The following is a 15,572-nucleotide window of genomic DNA, read 5'->3' on the forward strand; positions in this document are numbered from 1 at the left end:
AAATCATATTTGATCGTCACAAAGTACCTGAAGGTAAGGAATTCTTCTACCTATGTAGCAAAATTATCCATGACGGACGGAGTAAGGAGGACATAGAAAGCAGACTAGCACAGGCCAAAAGGACATTGCTGGACAGGGGAAGTCTGCTACCATCAAACATAAGTCTTAATTTGAGGACGAAATTACTATGAATGTGCGTTTGGAGCACAGCGTCGTATGGAAGTAAGACATGGACTGAGGAAACCAGAACAGAAGAGAGAATAGAAGCTTCTGAGATGGGATGCTATAGAAGAATGTTGAAAGTTATGTGGACTGATAAGGTAAGTAACGAGGAAGTTCTACGCAGAATCGGCGAGGAAAGGAATATACGAAAACACTGACGAGAAAAAGTGACAGGATGATAGGACATACGTTGAGACATCAGGGAATAACTTCCGCGGTAGAAGAGGTACCTGTAGGAGATAACTTTAGAGGAATACAGAAGTTAGGATATATACAGAAAATAATTAATGCAGTAGGTTTCAGTGGCTACTCTGAGATGAAAAAGTTGGCACAGAAGAGGAATTCCTTGCGTGCCGCATCAACCAGTCAGAAGACTGATGACTCACAAAAAAAAGCTGTAAGAACTCAGGAATGAACTTAACTATCTTTTTCAAGAATAACATTTGAATTCCGAGAAGTTCGTACGCAGTGATTTTGTTTTAGAGCTGGCGTATCTTCGTCAAATCTTTGAGAAATTGAATTCATGTTTTCAGTTCTAATTAAGCAAGAGATATATTCTTTTTATCGATATGTATTAACACCAACATTGAAACAGGAAGGATAACCAGTAGTCTAGCACGGCAGCGGCAGCACGGCGGTAGTCCCCACTGGTTGTTGCCGCCTTGCTAAATAGCCGCGGCAGTGCTGGTTGCTCTCCGGGCTTTACTTTTTGCTGAAAATTATATCAGAGCTACAATACTGCTAAAAGTTTAATTACTTCACCAGTACTAGCACATGTATAATATCTTCAGTGATGTCCCTGTTATCAAACACTAACTCATGTCGAATGTCAAACATTAACATCGCAAGAATCTGTATGGTTGCAGGTTGTTGAGATCAGTAACAACTGGGGATGTATTCTTCGAATCTATCAAAAAGAAGCGTTATTGGAAAGAAACTTGTAGGCAGGCCATGTGTGTTCGCCACCTATTTTCGATAATTCTCATTGTAAATGTATGTGTGTTTCACAATGAAATTAACTTCATTTGCGTAGCAAAGAAAAAACTGTTTTACTGTGAAAGTAGAGCTTTTACTGCCAAAAAAATATTAATTTAAACGGTAGGAGAGAGCCAGCAGCCTTTAAACACCATGATCGACCGACCACTTGGTGCTGTTTTTATGCCATTGATTGGTTCAAGCCGGCCGGTGTGGCCGTGCGGTTCTAGGCGCTACAGTCTGGAACCGAGCGACCGCTGCGGTCGCAGGTTCGAATCCTGCCTCGGGCATGGATGTGTGTGGTGTCCTTAGGTTAGTTAGGTTTAATTAGTTCTAAGTTCTAGGCGAGTGATGACCTCAGAAGTTAAGTCGCATAGTGCTCAGAGCCATTTGATTGGTTCAAAAATGGTTCAAATGGCTCTGAGCACTATGGGACTTAACTTATGAGGTCATCAGTCCCCTATAACTTAGAACTACTAAAACCTAACCAACCTAAGGATATCACAAACATCCATGCCCGAGGCAGGATTCGAACCTGCGATCGTAGCGGTCGCGCGGTTCCAGACTGTAGCACCTAGAACCGCTTGGCCACACCGACAGTGGTTACTGTTTCCGGGCAGAAAGTGACCGTTTTCAGATAATTTTTACCAAGATGGTCGGCGGTGGTCGTGAACGGAGTAGGTGTTATGACATCAGAGAGTGTCTTCTAGTTCAGTGTTTCTTTTTCAGTCAGTGTATTATAATATTGTAGAGAGTTGGTCATTTGTCATTACTTTCATTACTTTCATAGGAGACTGGTGCCTCAGATCTGGCAGCGAATAATTAATGGTGTGCAGTTTTGCTTCCAGTGGAACGTCGCTGTTTGGGCCCTCATTTATCTGGATCGGTTGTTTCTCCACGACCAGTAACTACACCGTGTGGAAGTAATAACGCCAACAATCTACGACGGTAGTCGTTAAATTTTGATTCAACCAACCACCATACCCATATCTGAGCAATGTGTGGTCAACAGTAATGCAGTATTGAATGGTCTTCGTTTTTTGTGAATTTACAATGGCACAAAAGAGAAAGAAGGTCCCAGAGTGGCAATACATATGCGTTTGTGACGTTAATTACCTGCTGTGAAAGGAAAACGCATATCACTCCCGATGACACAATTATCGCGATTTGTTCAGCGGCATACAATGATGAAATTAATGGATTGCCTGAAGACATGACATATGGAGACAACATCAAAGATGGTCAAAATAATGATCTATTTGGAACGCCAAGCGGATCACGTTCGCTTAATCTTTTGATGGTGAAACCCCCAATGTTATCGTACTGCGCATAAAAGACATAGTGATTTTAGTGATTTGGCTCAAAAGATGTTTGGTTTGTGGGGCTCTCAACTGCGCGATTAGCAGCGCCCGTGCCAATTCCCAACCTTTGCTCAGTCCAAACTCGCCACTTTCATGAATGATGATGAAATGATGAGGACAACACAAACACCCAGTCATCTCGAGGCAGGTGAAAATCCCTGATCACGCCGGGAATCGAACCCGGGACCCCGTGCTCGGGAATCGAGAAAGCGACCGCGAGACTTGGCTCAAAAGAAACACTATATCGGTTTGCAAAAGTGTTTTTTTTTCAATATCTAGTCAATTTTTATTTAAAAAAGAGCAAAATTTCTCCCGTTACCTGATACTAGATGTAACGTATGTGTTTATAGCGTTCAACCCAAGTGCTTCCATTTTTTTTCTTACTTTCCGGATTATGCGGATGACGTACGGTCCAAACCTAGTCCGGATGCATGATGTTCCGCTGTATTTGGGAAAAAAAATATCAGTGTTCTACCAAAACCCCGTTCTCCCAGTTGGGTGCCACGTAAAGGCACAAACTGCGTGCTGAACACGGGCTGTGGCATTGTAGACAGCGGCTCAGCAGCTTCAGCAGAGCACCTCGGTCGCCGCTTTCTGTTCGAGGCGTGTCAGCGGCAGACGCGTTCATTAGCGCTCAGTGCACACAGGTCACGACAGCATCCCGCGCTCTATTGTGCGCAGCTGGATGTAGGGGTTATCCCAATGAGCTAACGCGTAGAGACAAGGCTGTCGAGATGCTGCCTATGCATATACGCTTTGCATGTCACACACATGTGCACGTCTCTATATCTTGCGCCGTTTGTATGGGTACAATGTGTGGCGTTAATTTCGCATTCTATGATGACAAATGTTTCAGATGAAATGTAAAGTAAGATTTACAAGTGGGGGAACAAATTCCAATGTCGTGTCGTCACCTTTAAGTGTGTGAGATGGGAAACGCGTGAACTCGATTGCTCAGAACTGCACGATAATATGCTTACAAGGGAACCTCCCCATCGCACCCCCCTCAGATTTAGTTATATGTTGGTACAGTGGATAGGCCTTGAAAAACTGAACACAGATCAATCGAGAAAACAGGAAGAAGTTTTGTCGAACTATGAAAAAATAAGCAAAATATACAAACTGAGTAGTCCATGCGCAGCATAGGCAACATAAAGGAGTACGTGAGCCAAGGAGCGCCGTGGTCCGGTGGTTAGCGTGAGCAGCTGCGGAGCGAGAGGTTCATGGTTCAAATCTTCCCTCGAGTGAAAAGTTTATTTTCTTCATTTTCGCAAAGTTATGATCTGTCCGTTCGTTCATAGACGTCTCTGTTCACTGTAATAAGTTTAGTGTCTGTGTTTTGCGATGGGAGCCTTGTTATGGAAGTCGCGAGCTATATTTACTGGATTCATATTGCCCACGAAATACATCTCACGTATTTAATGCACTCTCGTCCAAACTGCCAGCCAGCCAGCCAGGGAGCCTCGTTAGCAGGAATTCTCTCTCTTCCGTGCGCTGTAGTCGATTGACGTCGCTTGTTTCGATGTTTGTTTAGGTGTAGCGTCCCCATTCTACAGCGCAGTTATCTCGCATCGGACGGACGGAAGGACAGGTCTGAAAATAAAAAAACTAAAATTTTCACTCGAGGGAAGAGTTGAACCAAAAACCTCTCGTTCTGCAGCTGCTCACGCTAACCACGGGACCACGGCGCTCCCTAGCTCGCCTTATCCTTGATATTGCCTATGTTGCGCATGGACTACTTAGTTTGAATATTTTGCTTATTTTTTCATAGTTCCACACAATTTCTTCCTGTTTTCTCGATTGATTTGTGTTCAGTTTTTCAAGGCCTATCCACTGTGCCAACTTATAACTAAATCTGAGGGGGGGTGCGATGGGGAGGTTCCCTTGTTAGAATAAAAAGCGCTCATTTCAGAAACAATGAAAAACTTGGCAACCACGAGATAATTTTGACTGATCACTTATACAAGGTCTAAGCTACGGACTTTGGTACGCAAGGAAACAAAATATCAATATATTGGACCAAACTCTCTCCGGAGACAGCAAATTATTGAAAATCACTTCATAAGTACTTTTATAGGTGCTACAAGATCTGCATGAGAGCATCTGTAATTTTATTATGCCGTGGTTGGATGGATTATTCATTAAAACCCAACATTTCATCGCCATCTGCCGAGAACAGTTTCATAGCTTCTGAAGAAGATGTGTACGAGACTTCCACCAAGAGATAACAGCAACAGTGGACGACGGCAACCAACAACGGTCAATTGCGGCCGGATATTGAACACATGTAATGGCACGTCACTGCGTGGAATTTGCTGCAACCAGTAGTGAGCTAGCGTGAGAATCGGACATTAACAAAAGCTACGACCCTCCTGAAAATGTCTTCCGCAGATGGAGACGAACCGTTGTGATTTAATGGAAAATGCGTCTGACCACTGCATAATAGCCCGGAATATTTTATTAACTGTAACATTTCCGGCCGTGATTACGTTTTACATACAACTAGTTGCCTCTTGTAAGACTACAACTTGAACAATCAAAAGTAACGTTACACGATCGTCATTTCATCACAAATTAACATTGTGTTGAACAACATTCTGCTAGAAGTGCAACCCAGTGTTACAGTATGCTTGACAAAAGATTATGAAGCATTTGTCATCAAATATGAAATCAAATGGCTCTGAGCACCATGGGACTTAACTGCTGAGGTCATCAGTCCCCTAGAAGGTAGAACTACTTAAACCTAACTAACCTAAGGACATCACACACACCCATGCCCGAGGCAGGAACCGAATTTGCGACCGTAGCGGTCGCGCGGTTCCAGACTGTAGCGCCTAGAACCACTCGGTCACTCCGGTGGGCCATTTATCATCGTATGAAAACATATTTAGTGTGCCATTTGACACTGGACTACTGGATTGAAAAAGTGGTGCTGAATGTAGAAAACTGCGTTTAGTCAGATGCGCGTATTGATGTGTTCCACTTTGCTCTGATGACTTCGTAAAATCTCACAACTGCAGTTTGAAGATTGAATAGCTGTGCAGTACTATCAGGTCAACGGCAAACGTTTATGTTTCAGATAGCGCAGTTACTTTAAGTAGAGGGAAACACAGCAGTAACTTACTACACTGAAATGTGTGTTATTAATCGTATTGTATTGATGTTTCATTTCTTCGCAGTATCAAAGTTCTTTTCTTAGACCATGAACTGGTGATCATTCAAATGCATCCAGTGGTAAGAAGCGCAGTTTCGGTTGCGAATGGCTTATACCGCTGTTTTTGGGATGAGCGATTTATATTCTAAGCCAGTGGTTTTTCAAAGTTTTTGGGTTCACGGGTTCTTTGACCTGAACAGAAACACTCTTTGCTCCTTTCGCACAAAGAATCCGACTTGAAGTGTGGGGTGAATAAACTTTAGAAAAAATGTTTTCATAACACATTTTAATAACCTTGAAATGTGAGTGTTCTTGCAACTAAATCAGTGGGTAGGATGAGCTTTCTTCTTCACCATCAATTCTTCAAATCTCGGCACAAGAATGGAAACTGTGACTCGCGTCTCTTTCTTCATATTCACTCGCGACCCATATGTCGTGTTTATGATTTCCTGCGATGAAAATATGATGGGCCTCGTTGCAAGAACAGACTCTGTATGGTTTGTCATATGGCGGGTGTCGACGCTTGTTGAGGGAATATTTCGACTCGCACGGACTCTGATTACTGAGGGCGGCCCTTCACCGGTTGTACTAAACCTCGTCCACACCTATAGTGGTGAAATAAAATACTGTAAACAATAACAGTTTGCTAAAAAAAGGAGTATCAACTTTGTCTGCACATACATAGACGACCGCAAAATAGGAGTAATAAGGAAATATGATGTGAACTGTGTTTCTCGGCCACCATCTAACTTTATGGCCATTTTAGGATCGTGAAGGTTGGTCTTGAACTGCACGATGCGGGTATCTGTCGCAGTTCTTGCAGATGTAGCTTGTCGTATATTGGTCAGGCCACCAGGACCGGGAGGACCAATGTGCTGAGCATAACCGTCACTCAAGCTTACAGCAGCCGAGAAAAATCTCCTATTGCAGAATGTAGCCTTGGCATCGGTCATGAACTTCCAGCTACTGGGACATGGTTGCTAAAGGAGCAGTTGAAATTCAATTAGCAGTGACGTTATAACTGAAGAGGAAATTTTTGCTTAAATTCTGCGCGTAATCCAGGACCGATTAATGCTATCTCACCTACTGGTTATTAATGTTCGCTATTGATGTCTAACGTCGGTCATACTTGGTTGTGCGGCAGCGCTAGTTTTTACAGTGTGTGAGTGTGACTGTGTGAGTGTGTGTGTGTGTGTGTGTGTGTGTGTGTGTGTGTGTGTGTGTGTGTGTGTTATCTTTCCGGATTTGCTCTGCATTCCGAGGTTTTAGCCCTTAACTAAACTCACTGTTTAGATTGACATTAGTAACTCCATGGGGTAGTTTTCGACTCTAAGACAAAAACAATCTGAAACTTATTTCCTTCATTTACTTTTAATTTCTCTAGACTGTTGTTAAAGAATAAATAAAAAAGGCTTCTACTTTAAAAAAGTATATGTCTATTAAAAATGACCACAAGCTCTTAACAACAATTAAGGCCCTTACATTAACATTGGCCTCTTATACAAAGTTTTTGGAACTAAAAGAAAAGAAAATCTACTTATGCAACGTTCTGCTTAGCTGTGGAGACTTAGAAAAGTTTTTTATTCTCTCTTTCCCCTACTATCTCCTTGCGTAACATTATCTTTCCTTTGTCTATTAGTTTAATAACGTACACATTAAAAATTATTTTACTCTGAATTTACGATGACTTAAACCAACAACAATGACCTCAACCTGGATTAACGTCATTATCCTCGTCTGTTTCTTAATACTTTTTTTCTAGAACTTTTTACTTGTTTTTAATTTACTGGCTTTCTGGACGTGCCGATAGAACCATCTCAGCTGTGGAATGTCAATCATGACGTTACGAACGTAAGGACAACACAACACACAGTCGACGAAAAGAGAAATCCTCCGATTCATAGCGAATCGAAATCGGGCCCCTTCGGTTTGCAAGAATTTCTTACTTACTAGTGCGAATCCATTCTCTGGCGATTTTACGAACTGTAGTTTCGTTCGGATGAGTGATCATCCTTTTTAGTCAAAAGTAATCTGCACAAATGAAGGCTAGTGTCAGAACACCGCCAGCAGTTGATACACTGATCGGCATCCTTCCTACGTTTTTTTTTTTTTTTTTTTTTTTTTCCATTTGCGTACAAGCTGTTCTAAGAGTACGTGGAAGTGGAGTTGTAATGTTTCAGTAGGAACGCAGTTGTAAACAAAAGAGAATAATTAGCCCGCGAATCTAGTTAAAGATTGAATTACTTTGCACAGCGCTTCGTCGCTGCACTTGTGCCTTGTAAATGGTAGGGTGTGCACCTGTTGTAATACTGGCGGTTGTCGAAGACGTCACCCCCTGCATTCCCGTAAGTTATTTGAATAAATTTATTCCCTACCTAAAAAGCTCTATTTCAGTTCTCTAGTGGGAAAATAAGAGTGGCCGCGGCGCCTCTAGGAGACAAGATATTCACGTGCCAGAAACAGACCTGTGCGAAAAGTGCCGGAGGGGGAACACGGAGTGCACAGTGGTGGACGCGGCGGGCAGACAGCACGACTGCTGTGTTCGTTAGCGGGAGAGCCCGGACGTGATTAAGGTTAATGGAGGCTGCGCCGCTACCGCTGCCGCTGCCGGCCCGATACACTCGGCCGCGCCACGGACAAGCGGCCGTGCCTCCGGGACCCCAGGCTGCATTGTCGCCGGCCGGCCGACCCACTCACGCTAAACACTTCACGCTCTGCTCCTGCTCTCCTCTCCCCTATACTTGTCCTGCTCTCTCCCTCCCCCCCCTCTCTCTCTCTCTCCCTCTCTCTCTCTGCTCCAGGACCGGACACTGGCAGAATGCGTGACCCACTCAGTGTCAGAAACGAGCGAAACAAATTTTGTGCAGAACTACAGGCCAATAACCATGACGTCTGTTTGTTGTTAGACATTAGAGAGACAGAGTTATCAAGAAGATGGACCCAATTTAATTAAGTGACATTTCATGACTTGTACAGGGTGTTACAGAAAGGTACGGCCAAACTTTCAGGAAACATTCCTCACACACAAATAAAGAAAAGATGTTATGTGGACATGTGTCCTGAAACGCTTGATTTCCATGTTAGAGCTCATTTTAGTTTCGTCAGTATGTACTGTACTTCCTCGATTCACCGCCAGTTGGCCCAATTGAAGGAAGGTAATGTTGACTTGGGTGCTTCCGTTGACAAGCGACTCATTGCTCTACAGTACTAGCATCAAGCACATCAGTACGTAGCATCAACAGGTTAGTGTTCATCACGAACGCGGTTTTGCAGTCAGTGCAATGTTTACAAATGCGGAGTTGGCAGATGCCCATTTGATGTATGGATTAGCACGGGGCAATAGCCGTGGCGCGGTACGTTTGTATCGAGACAGATTTCCAGAACGAAGGTGTCCCGACAGGAAGACGTTCGAAGCAATTGATCGGCGTCTTAGGGAGCACGGAACATTTCAGCCTATGACTCGCGACTGGGGAAGACCTAGAACGACGTGGACACCTGTAATGGACGAGCCAATTCTTCGTGCAGTTGACGATAACCCTAATGTCAGCGTCACAGAAGTTGCTGCTGTACAAGGTAACGTTGACCACGTCACTGTATGGAGAGTGCTACGGGAGAACCAGTTGTTTCCGTACCATGTACAGCGTGTGCAGGCACTATCAGCAGCTGATTGGCCTCCACGGGTACACTTCTGCGAATGGTTTATCCAACAATGTGTCAATCCTCATTTCAGGGCAAATGTTCTCTTTACGGATGAGGCTTCATTCCAACGTGATCAAATTGTAAATTTTCACAACCAACATGTGTGGGCTGACGAGAATCCTCACGCAATTGTGCAATCACTTCATCAACACAGATTTTCTGTGAACGTTTGGGCAGGCATTGTTGGTGATGTCTTGATTGGGCCCCATGTTCTTCCACCTACACTCAATGGAGCACGTTGTCATGATTTCATACAGATTACTCTACCTGTGCTGCTAGAACATGTGCCTTTAGAAGTACGACACAACATGTGGTTCATGCACGATGGAGCTCCTGCACATTTCAGTCGAAGTGTTCGTAAGCTTCTCGACAACAGATTCGGTGACCGATGGGTTGGTAGAGGCGGAACAATTCCATGGCCTCCACGCTCTCCTGGCCTCAACCCTCCTGACTTTCATTTATGGGGGCATTTGAAAGCTCTTGTCTACGCAACCCCGGTACCAAATGTAGATACTCTTCGTGCTCGTATTGTGGACGGCTGTGATACAATACGCCATTCTCCAGGGCTGCATCAGCGCATCAGGGATTCCATGCGACGGAGGGTGGATGCATGTATCCTCGCTAACGGAGGACATTTTGAACATTTCCTGTAACAAAGTGTTTGAAGTCACGCTGGTACGTTCTGTTGCTGTGTGTTTCCATTCCATGATTAATGTGATTTGAAGAGAAGTAATAAAATGAGCTCTAATATGGAAAGTAAGCGTTTCCGGACACATGTCCACATAACATATTTTCTTTCTTTGTGTGTGAGGAATGTTTCCTGAAAGTTTGGCCGTACCTTTTTGTAACACCCTGTATAGGGGATAGGCAAAATAATGTGAACACATGTCCTTCCTTGGGAATGGTTTATAAATAAGGGGTTGGGCCCCCTTTACCCATAGCACAGCTGAGATTCTTCCATAAGAAGCTCTTCTAACTCCTGTAGTGACGAGGGAGGCGGAAATCTGCTCCGGAGTCTGCACTACAGTACCGCGCAGAAAGGCGGTAATGTTCAAGTCTGGGGACTGTGCTGGCCAGGGAAGACGCTGCACTTCAGTTGCGTGCTCCTCATACCACGATTGTTCTGTCCTGGCTGTGTGAAGGGTGCATTATCGTCCTGAAATACAGTATCATTGTTCGGGAACAACATTTGAATCATGAGGTGCACGTGATCACATAAAATGTTGACATAGTTGTTGGTTTAACTCAGCCTTTTAGAGTAATGATGGAACCAGCCGAATACCATGAAATGGCTGCCTAAACAATCACACTTCCACCTTCATCCTTAACCGCTGGAATCAAGCAATCAGGATTGAGGCTGCTTCTTTTGGCGTTCTCCAGATGTAAACCCGGCCCGATGTTGGAAATAAGGAAAACGTTGACTCATCGGACCATATGACGTGTTTCCACTGATCCGTCGTCCACAATTTATGCTCCTGACACCATGTTTTACGCTTTTTGTCGTTGGTTGTCGTTACTAATAGTTTCGGTATAGTAGCTCGTCCATGAATATTCGCTTTATGGAGTTAAGGCGGACAGTGTCGATAGATACGGGGTATCGAAGATGGCTATTGAGCTCTGCAGTCGCTTTAGCCCTCTTAGTTTTGTGTTGTTTCGACACAATTCGTGTTAGCATACGATAGTCTCTGTCATTTAGTTTTCATTTGCGCCCACTATTACGTTCACATGATGATGTATTTCCATGTTTTGTGAAGGCTGTCATGACTGTAGAAACAGTTTCTCTTGAAACATTCAATAATTTTGCTTCTTGGTTACTGAAACGCCAGCTAATCGGGCTCCGTCAATATGCTGTCTTTCGAACTCTGTTAGGTCTTTCATTGCTCGTCGACCTCGACCTCTGAATGCAAATACGAAGTGTGCAATACTCGTAAACAACCTGCACTAATCCTATTCCTACTAAACACGCACAGTCCAGCGCTTCACGTGTTTTGCCTGCATTGTTGACCGTCAAACACAACCGTCCCATTACTACCACTGATCACACTATTTTGTCCATCCCTGTAAATGGGACATGAAAATTCTACGTGCCGAAGGAAAGAGGACGGTCCAAAGGTTTGTTGCGTTAACCACTAGCTGTGTAAACGGCCGCTAGGGGGGTGTTACCTGCGTAAATGGTCGCTAGGGACAACAGGCAGTTGTGAACACGTCGGTGAAGCTCATATATGGACTTGCAACACGAACTTGACTCGCTGCCAGGCCACTTGGAACGCTGCGATGGTGTTGCTTTTTGCCACTGAGAGTCATGCCTCTCACAGTGGCTTGCAGATTATTGATGCGGATGTAGAGTATGCTGTGTGTTCTTTGTGGCCAGACCATTTTTCCTTGCAAATGCTAAAAATGCGACACTAGTTACGCAAATGTTTTCACACTTTATCAACAAGCACTACGAAAAGTAGATTTTATCAGCAGTCAATAATACTTTTGGTGGCCTCCATTAAGTGCCAGGGTACGGGAAACATATGGGAACAAAAATAACGTAGAATACAAGCAATATACTAACAATACATTTAAATCGAGCACTTCACATACTGATTCGTAGACAGCAACGAATAGCCATGAGTCCACAGAACGCCATGCGGCGCAACCAGTTTCTTTTTCACATGAAACAAAAATCGTACATCATTTACCCCATCCAGTATTACGGATAAGAGCAAGTATTAAGCAGAACACGACCAGCATATTTACAGCACAATTCAGATAGTGCAATAAAAACAAGAAGGCCGTAACCAGGAGTCTAACTTCCACTTGATAGCAGCCACGGGGTCGAAATTGCAATACCAAATTTTAGAGATAAATATGCTTTACCACCAGACTACCAGACTCACCTACAAAGTGTAAATGAAAAATATTGTGATATAGTATTCGTATTTTGCAGAGCAATACAGATTATAGTGATGTATTTTCCCGAATTCGAAGTTCACTGCCAGGTCACCCGGAGCGCTACTGTGAGTCTCTGCATCCGTATCGTAACGTTATCCTTGCACCACTGATATTTTGGAGTTATGTGGTTGTGAGTAAGATGGTTACAATTCAGCAGAAGGTTTTTTGTGTTCTTTAGTTTGCAAGAAGTGTTGTAATTACAGTAGAATGGGCATTTCGTCTCCCATTCGGCATTGAACCAATAACTAGGAAAATCGTAACCCGTTGGTTTAGTGAATTTCAGCACACTGGATGTCTCTGCAAAGGATGACGTCAGACTATACGAGAGAGTTTTGTTCGCAGTCCATGGAAATTGAAAATTTGTGGTATGGTCTGATGGGACTAAACTGCAGAGGTCATCGGTTCCTAAGCCTACACACTACTTAATGTAACTTTAACTTACGCTATGGACAACACACACACCCATTCCCGAGGGAAGACTCGAACCTCCGACGGGGGGATCCGCACGGATCATGACAATGCGCCCAGAACGCGCGGCTACCCCGTGCGGCCGTAGTCCATGTTAAGTCGATCAATTGAGTCAGTACGGAACTAGGAATACCTCAACCAATTGTGTGGTGAGCTTCGAGACGGCGTTTGCTGTATAAGCGCTGCTGTTTACAACTTGTGCAGGTTCACGTGCAGAATGACTAAGAAGAGCGTATGGAATTTTTCGGTTTATGTGGTTTACGACGCGTCTCTGACGCGCTCAATTTTTAGCGATGTATCTATGTTCTGTCTCAGTGGAAAAGTAAAAAGACACAGTATCCGCGTATAGGATCTGCAAAATCCCTGCACAGCATTGCATCATGAGAGAGACTGCAAAGCCTAAAATGTTTTGTACCTTATCACAGACCAAAGCTAATGAACCATTCTTTTTTGCAGAAAGCACTGGAAGTGGAACAATGTTGCTGGTCATGTTAACAATGGCTTTTTCCACAACTTACCGAAGATTCATAAGACTTAATTTTCCGACAGTCCGGTCCTATATGCACCGTCTTGTACGAGGATTTTTAAAGAAGTCCCTTCCTCGGCAATGGACAGGCCGTTTGGGACTTCTGACCACCTAGATTTCTTAATCTCACGTCTTGTGACTTTTTCTTGTGGGGCTGTAGTGAGGAGGCTGCTAACGCCCCACTTCCACCAAGAGCTCTGGCCGACAAGCGCAACCGTACACTGCTGCGATGAGGTCTGTAACACGAGACATGCGTCTTCGCGTTTGGGACGAGTCTCACAACAGATTAAATGTTTGCACTGAACCAAAGGGGGAACATATTCAACATTTATAATCTGTGCAGAAAAACTTTGAAATTTCCTCCTTTCATTGGTATGTAGACCGTTCATGTACAATTTATGCTTCGTGAAGTGGAAATCAATTACACTGAGCCTACATTTTAGAATAACCCTGTATTTTATATCTGCATCTACACTCTGCAAGCCACCTTACACTCTTTGGAAGAGGTAGTTCTGGAAACACTAATCATTTTCCTCCTTTTCTGTTCCATTCCCGAATGCTGCGCCGGGAGAACGACTATATATAAACTTATAAATGAGGTCTAATTTCTTCGACTTTTCTAGGCGTAGTCATTTCGAGAGACTTAAGTGGAGGAAGTAATATGTTGCCCGACTTCTCTTTGAACATATGCTCTCATGATTTCAAAGGTAATCTTATCCGTCATACAAAATGCCTCTCGTGTGTTGACTGCCAATGGAGTATTCTGAGTGCCTCCGTAATGATTTCACGCCGACAAAACGATCCTATGACGCAAAATGGCTCTCTTCATTGGATATTCTCTACCTCTTCTCTGAATACCACTTTGTGACAGGTCTTCCAAGTGGTTTGTAAGCCACTTCTTGGGTAGATTGGTTACATTTCCTTAAGATACTTCCATGGAATCTGCAGTTCCTATTGTAAAGTTGAAGTGTTCATTCCAGTCTATCTCTCTTCAGATTAATACTAGGTGTATTGTAGCAAGTCTAGATTACTTCAGGAGGAGGCGGAGCGGATATCACAACACACACACAAATAATTAGTAATTTATAAAAACATGAGCATGACAAACTTGACTTTGGTAACAATTATTGTCCTCACATATTACTTGTATCTGATACTGTAGCCGACACTTGTAACTTTTACCACACTTTTTCACTGCATATTGATAGTTTCACGTGAGAGTGCAATTGTCTATTATTGTTGTTGTGGTCTTCAGTCCTGAGACTGATTTGATGCAGCTCTCCATGCTACTCTATCCTGTGCAATCTTCTTCATCTCCCAGTACCTACTGCAGCTTACATCCTTCTGAATCTGCTTAGTGTATTCATCTCTTGGTCTCACTCTACGATTTTTACCCTCCACACTGCCCTCCAATGCTAAATTTGTGATCCCTTGATGCCTCAAAACATGTCCTACCAACCGATCCCTTCTTCTAGTCAAGTTGTGCCACAAACTTCTCTTCTCCCCAATCCTATTCAATACCTCCTCATTAGTTACGTGATCTACCCACCTTATCTTCAGCATTCTTCTGTAGCACCACATTTCGAAAGCTTCTATTCTCTTCTTGTCCAAACTAGTTATCGTCCATGTTTCACTTCCATACATGGCTACACTCCATACAAATACTTTCAGAAACGACTTCCTGACACTTAAATCTATACCCGATGATAGCAAATTTCTCTTCTTCAGAAACGATTTCCTTGCCATTGCCAGTCTACATTTTATATCCTCTCTACTTCGACCATCATCAGTTATTTTACTCCCTAAATAGCAAACTCCTTTACTACTTTAAGTGTCTCATTTCCTAATCTAATTCCCTCAGCATCACCCGATTTGATTTGACTACATTCCATTATCCTCGTTTTGCTTTTGTTGATGTTCATCTTATATCCTCCTTTCAAGACACTGTCCATTCCGTTCAACTGCTCTTCCAAGTCCTTTGCTGTCTCTGACAGAATTACAATGTCATCGGCAAACCTCAAAGTTTTTACTTCTTCTCCATGAATTTTAATACCCACTCCGAATTTTTCTTTTGTTTCCTTTACTGCTTGCTCAATATACAGATTGAATAACATCGGGGAGAGGCTACAACCCTGTCTCACTCCTTTCCCAACCACTGCTTCCCTTTCATGCCCCTCGACTCTTATAACTGCCATCTGGTTTCTGCACAAATTGTAAATAGCCTTTC

The 15,572-nt window shown here is 43.4% G+C and overlaps 1 protein-coding gene across 1 annotated transcript in view; it reads left to right on the plus strand.

Moving 5' to 3' along the window:
- The window catches only part of LOC126252565 (glutamate receptor ionotropic, NMDA 2B-like), a 423,608-nt gene that overhangs the window by 348,531 nt on the left and 59,505 nt on the right, over nucleotides 1-15,572 (plus strand). The gene's annotated exons all lie outside the window — the stretch shown is intronic.

This window comes from Schistocerca nitens, chromosome 4, assembly GCF_023898315.1.
Source record: "Schistocerca nitens isolate TAMUIC-IGC-003100 chromosome 4, iqSchNite1.1, whole genome shotgun sequence".
NCBI classification, from domain to species: Eukaryota; Metazoa; Arthropoda; class Insecta; order Orthoptera; family Acrididae; genus Schistocerca; species Schistocerca nitens.